The following is a 5,000-nucleotide window of genomic DNA, read 5'->3' on the forward strand; positions in this document are numbered from 1 at the left end:
TGTTATGGCAGTATAAAATTACCTACAGCACCTGGGATTCCTAGGTGGTCTCCCATCCAAGTACTAACCAGGCCCAACACTGCATAGCTTCCAAGATCAGACGAGATTGGGCATGTCCAGTGTGGTTTGGCTGTAGGTGATCAAAAACATTAACTTTAGACCTCTTTTACTTCTTAACTCATGTAAATTCAATGATAAGTTGAAAAATGAAATGTAAAATGTAATAGAAAAGAATGTTTTGGCAGTATAAAATTACCTACAGCTCCTGGTATTCCCAGGTGGTCTCCCATTCAAGTATTAACCAGGCCCAACACTGCATAGCTTTCAAGATCAGACGAGATTGGGCATGTCCAGTGTGGTTTGGCTGTAGTTGCCCAAAACCATTAACTTTAGACATCTATTACTTCTTAACTCAAGTAAATTCATTGATAAGTTGAAAAAATTAAATGTAAAATGTAATAGAAAAGAATGTTATGGCAGTATAAAATTACCTACAGCACCTGGTATTCCCAGGAGGTCTCCCATCCAAGTACTAATCAGGCCCAACACTGCATAGCTTCCAAGATCAAACAAGATTGGGCATGTCCAGTGTGGGTTGGCAGTAGGTGCTCAAAAACATTAACTTTAGTCCTCTTTTACTTCTTATCTCAAGTAAATTCATTGATAAGTTGAAAAAATTAAATGTAAAATGTAATAGAAAAGAATGTTTTGACTGTATAAAATTTCCTACAGCAACTGGTATTCTCAGGTGGTCTCCCATCCAAGTACAAACCAGGCCCAACACAGCAAAGCTTACAAGATCTGACGAGATTGGGCATGTCCAGTGTGGTTTGGCTGTAGTTTCACAAAAGCATTAAATTTAGACCTCTATTACTTCTTAACTCAAGTAAATTCATTGATAAGTTGAAAAAATTAAATGTAAAATGTAATAGAAAAGAATGTTATGGCAGTATAAAATTACCTACAGCACCTGGTATTCCCAGGTGGTCTCCCATCCAAGTACTAACCAGGCCCAACACTGCATAGCTTCCAAGATCAGACGAGATTGGGCATGTCCAGTGTGGTTTGACTGTAGGTGCTCAAAAACATTAACTTTAGACCTCTTTTACTTCTTAACTCAAGTAAATTCATTGATAAGTTGAAAAAATGTAATGTAAAATGTAATAGAAAATAATGTTATGGCTATATAAAATTACCTACAGCACCTGGTATTCCCAGCTGAACTCCCGTCCAAGTACTAACCAGGCTCAACACTGCATAGCTTCCAAGATCAGACGAGATTGGGCATGTCCAGTGTGGTTTGGCTGTAGGTGCTCAAAAGCATTAACTTTAGACCTCTATTACTTCTTAACTCAAGTAAATTCATTGATAAGTTGAAAAAATTAAATGTAAAATGTAGAAGAATAGACTGTTATGGCAGTATAAAATTACCTACAGCACCTGGGATTCCTAGGTGGTCTCCCATTCAAATACTAACCAGGCCCAACACTGCATAGCTTCCAAGATCAGATGATATTGGGCATGTCCAGTGTGGTTTGGCTGTACGTGCTCAAAAACATTAATTTTAGACCTCTATTACTTCTTAACTCAAGTAAATTCATTGATAAGTTGAAAAAATTAAATGTAAAATGTAATAGAAAAGAATGTTATGGCAGTATAAAATTAACTACAGCAGCTGGTATTCCCAGGTGGTCTCCCATCCAAGTACTAACCAGGCCCAACACTGCATAGCTTCCAAGTTCAGACGAGATTGGGCATGTCCTGTGTGGTTTGGCTGTAGGTGCTCAAAAGCATTAACTTTAGACCTCTATTACTTCTTAACTCAAGTAAATTCATTAATAAGTTGAAAAAATTAAATGTACAATGTAATAGAAAAGAATGTTATGGCAGTATAAATTTACCTACAGCACCTTGGATTCCTAGGTGGTCTCCCATCCAAGTACTAACCAGGCCCAACACTGCATAGCTTCCAAGATCAGACGAGATTGGGCATGTCCAGTGTGGTTTGGCTGTAGATGCTCGAAAACATTAACTTTAGACCTCTTTTACTTCTTAACTCAAGTAAATTCAATGATAAGTTGAAAAATGAAATGTAAAATGTAATAGAAAAGAAAGTTTTGGCAGTATAAAATTACCTACAGCTCCTGGAATTCCCAGGTGGTCTCCCATCCAAGTACTAACCAGGCCCAACACTGCATAGCTTCCAAAATCAGATGAGATTGGGCATGTCCAGTGTGGTTTGGCTGTAGGTGCCCAAAACCATTAACTTAAGACCTCTATTACTTCTTAACTCAAGTAAATTCATTGATAAGTTGAAAAAATTAAATGTAAAATGTAATAGAAAAGAATGTTATGGCAGTATAAAATTACCTACAGCACCTGGTATTCCCAGGTGGTCTCCCATCCAAGTTCTAACCAGGCCCAACACTGCAGAGCTTCCAAGATCAAACAAGATTGGGCATGTCCAGTGTGGTTTGGCAGTAGGTGCTCAAAAACATTAACTTTAGACCTCTTTTACTTCTTAACTCAAGTAAATTCATTGATAAGTTGAAAAAATTAAATGTAAAATGTAATAGAAAAGAATGTTTTGGCTGTATAAAATTTCCTACAGCAACTGGTATTCTCAGGTGGTCTCCCATCCAAGTACAAACCAGGCCCAACACAGCAAAGCTTACAAGATCAGACGAGATTGGGCATGTCCAGTGTGGTTTGGCTGAAGGTGCTCAAAAGCATTAAATTTAGACCTCTATTACTTCTTAACTCAAGTAAATTCATTGATAAGTTGAAAAAATTAAATGTAAAATGTAATAGAATAGACTGTTATGGCAGTATAAAATTACCTACAGCACCTGGGATTCCTAGGTGGTCTCCCATCCAAGTACTAACCAGGCCCAACACTGCATAGCTTCCAAGATCAGACGAGATTGGGCATGTCCAGTGTGGTTTGGCTGTAGGTGCTCAAAAACATTAACTTTAGACCTCTTTTACTTCTTAACTCAAGTAAATTCAATGATAAGTTGAAAAATGAAATGTAAAATGTAATAGAAAAGAATGTTATGACTATATATAATTACCTACAGCACCTTGTATTCCCAGGTGGTCTCCCATCCAAGTACTAACCAGGCCCAACACTGCATAGCTTCCAAGATCAGACGAGATTGGGCATGTCCAGTGTGGTTTGGCTGTAGGTGCTCAAAAGCATTAACTTTAGACCTCTATTACTTCTTAACTCAAGTAAATTCATTAATAAGTTGAAAAAATTTAATGTAAAATGTAATAGAAAAGAATGTTATGGCAGTATAAAATTACCTACAGCACCTTGTATTCCCAGGTGGTCTCCCATCCAAATACTAACCAGGCCCAACACTGCATAGCTTCCAAGTTCAGATGAGATTGGGCATGTCCTGTGTGGTTTGGCTGTAGGTGCTCAAAAACATTAACTTTAGACCTCTATTACTTCTTAACTCAAGTAAATTCATTAATAAGTTGAAAAAATTAAATGTAAAATGTAATAGAAAAGAATGTTATGGCAGTATAAAATTTCCTACAGCACCTGGTATTCCCAGGTGGTCTCCCATCCAAGTACTAACCAGGCCCAACACTGCATAGCTTCCAAGTTCAGTCGAGATTGGGCATGTCCAGGGTGGTTTGGCTGTAGGTGCTCAAAAACATTAACTTTAGACCTCTTTTACTTCTTAACTCAAGTAAATTCAATGATTAGTTGAAAAATGAAATGTAAAATGTAATAGAAAAGAATGTTATGGCAGTATAAAATTACCTACAGCACCTAGCATTCCCAGGTGGTCTCCCATCCAAGTACTAACCAGGCTCAACACTGCATAGCTTCCAAGATCAGATGATATTGGGCATGTCCAGTGTGGTTTGGCTGTAGGTGCCCAAAACCATTAACTTTAGACCTCTATTACTTCTTAACTCAAGTAAATTCATTGATAAGTTTAAAAAACTAAATGTAAAATGTAATAGAAAAGAATGTTATGGCAGTATAAAATTACCGTCCAAGTACTAAACTGGCCCAACACTGCATAGCTTCCAAGATCAAACGAGATTGGGCATGTCCAGTGTGGTTCGGCTGTAGGTGCTCAAAAGCATTAACTTTTGACCTCTATTACTTATTAACTCAAGTAAATTCATTGATAAGTTGAAAAAATTAAATGTAATATGTAATAGAATAGACTGTTATGGCAGTATAAAGTTACCTACAGCACCTGGGATTCCTAGGTGGTCTCCCATCCAAGTACTAACCAGGCCCAACACTGCATAGTTTCCAAGATCAGACGAGATTGGGCATGTCCAGTGTGGTTTGGCTGTAGGTGCTCAAAAACATTAACTTTAGACCTCTTTTACTTCTTAACTCAAGTAAATTCAATGATAAGTTGAAAAATGCAATGTAAAATGTAATAGAAAAGAAAGTTTTGGCAGTATAAAATTACCTACAGCTCCTGGTATTCCCAGGTCGTCTCCCATCCAAGTACTAACCAGGCCCAACACTGCATAGCTTCCAAGATCAGACGAGATTGGGCATGTCCAGTGTGGTTTGGCTGTAGTTGCCCAAAACCATTAACTTTAGACCTCTATTACTTCTTAACTCAAGTAAATTCCTTGATAAGTTGAAAAAATTAAATGTAAAATGTAATAGAAAAGAATGTTATGGCAGTATAAAATTACCTACAGCACCTGGTATTCCCAGGAGGTCTCCCATCCAAGTACTAATCAGGCCCAACACTGCATAGCTTCCAAGATCAATCAAGATTGGGCATGTCCAGTGTGGTTTGGCAGTAGGTGCTCAAAAACATTAACTTTAGACCTCTTTTACTTCTTAACTCAAGTAAATTCATTGATAAGTTGAAAAAATTAAATGTAAAATGTAATAGAAAAGAATGTTTTGGCTGTATAAAATTTCCTACAGCAACTGGTATTCTCAGGTGGTCTCCCATCCAAGTACAAACCAGGCCCAACACAGCAAAGCTTACAAGATCAGA

General features: G+C 37.5%; 1 non-coding gene and 18 pseudogenes across 1 annotated transcript; all 19 read right to left on the bottom strand.

Moving 5' to 3' along the window:
• Positions 1-19: 19 nt before the first annotated feature.
• Positions 20-138, bottom strand: LOC148439258 (5S ribosomal RNA; annotated as a pseudogene).
• Positions 139-253: 115 nt separating this feature from the next.
• Positions 254-372, bottom strand: LOC148439259 (5S ribosomal RNA; annotated as a pseudogene).
• A 116-nt stretch (positions 373-488) lies between these two features.
• Positions 489-607, bottom strand: LOC148439260 (5S ribosomal RNA; annotated as a pseudogene).
• A 351-nt stretch (positions 608-958) lies between these two features.
• On the bottom strand, positions 959-1,077 carry LOC148439261 (5S ribosomal RNA). The gene has a single exon (XR_015876361.1). It is a non-coding gene; the product is annotated as a 5S ribosomal RNA (ribosomal RNA).
• A 116-nt stretch (positions 1,078-1,193) lies between these two features.
• Positions 1,194-1,312, bottom strand: LOC148439262 (5S ribosomal RNA; annotated as a pseudogene).
• A 116-nt stretch (positions 1,313-1,428) lies between these two features.
• LOC148439263 (5S ribosomal RNA) lies at positions 1,429-1,547 on the bottom strand (annotated as a pseudogene).
• A 116-nt stretch (positions 1,548-1,663) lies between these two features.
• Positions 1,664-1,782, bottom strand: LOC148439264 (5S ribosomal RNA; annotated as a pseudogene).
• A 116-nt stretch (positions 1,783-1,898) lies between these two features.
• Positions 1,899-2,017, bottom strand: LOC148439265 (5S ribosomal RNA; annotated as a pseudogene).
• A 115-nt stretch (positions 2,018-2,132) lies between these two features.
• Positions 2,133-2,251, bottom strand: LOC148439266 (5S ribosomal RNA; annotated as a pseudogene).
• A 116-nt stretch (positions 2,252-2,367) lies between these two features.
• Positions 2,368-2,486, bottom strand: LOC148439267 (5S ribosomal RNA; annotated as a pseudogene).
• Positions 2,487-2,837: 351 nt separating this feature from the next.
• LOC148439268 (5S ribosomal RNA) lies at positions 2,838-2,956 on the bottom strand (annotated as a pseudogene).
• Positions 2,957-3,071: 115 nt separating this feature from the next.
• Positions 3,072-3,190, bottom strand: LOC148439269 (5S ribosomal RNA; annotated as a pseudogene).
• A 116-nt stretch (positions 3,191-3,306) lies between these two features.
• LOC148439270 (5S ribosomal RNA) lies at positions 3,307-3,425 on the bottom strand (annotated as a pseudogene).
• A 116-nt stretch (positions 3,426-3,541) lies between these two features.
• LOC148439271 (5S ribosomal RNA) lies at positions 3,542-3,660 on the bottom strand (annotated as a pseudogene).
• A 115-nt stretch (positions 3,661-3,775) lies between these two features.
• LOC148439272 (5S ribosomal RNA) lies at positions 3,776-3,894 on the bottom strand (annotated as a pseudogene).
• A 320-nt stretch (positions 3,895-4,214) lies between these two features.
• On the bottom strand, positions 4,215-4,333 carry LOC148439273 (5S ribosomal RNA; annotated as a pseudogene).
• A 115-nt stretch (positions 4,334-4,448) lies between these two features.
• LOC148439274 (5S ribosomal RNA) lies at positions 4,449-4,567 on the bottom strand (annotated as a pseudogene).
• Positions 4,568-4,683: 116 nt separating this feature from the next.
• On the bottom strand, positions 4,684-4,802 carry LOC148439275 (5S ribosomal RNA; annotated as a pseudogene).
• Positions 4,803-4,918: 116 nt separating this feature from the next.
• The window catches only part of LOC148439276 (5S ribosomal RNA), a 119-nt pseudogene continuing 37 nt past the window's right edge, over positions 4,919-5,000 (bottom strand).

The sequence above is a fragment of the Taudactylus pleione genome, unplaced genomic scaffold, assembly GCF_031769625.1.
Source record: "Taudactylus pleione unplaced genomic scaffold, aTauple2 ptg001778l, whole genome shotgun sequence".
Lineage (NCBI taxonomy): Eukaryota > Metazoa > Chordata > Amphibia > Anura > Myobatrachidae > Taudactylus > Taudactylus pleione.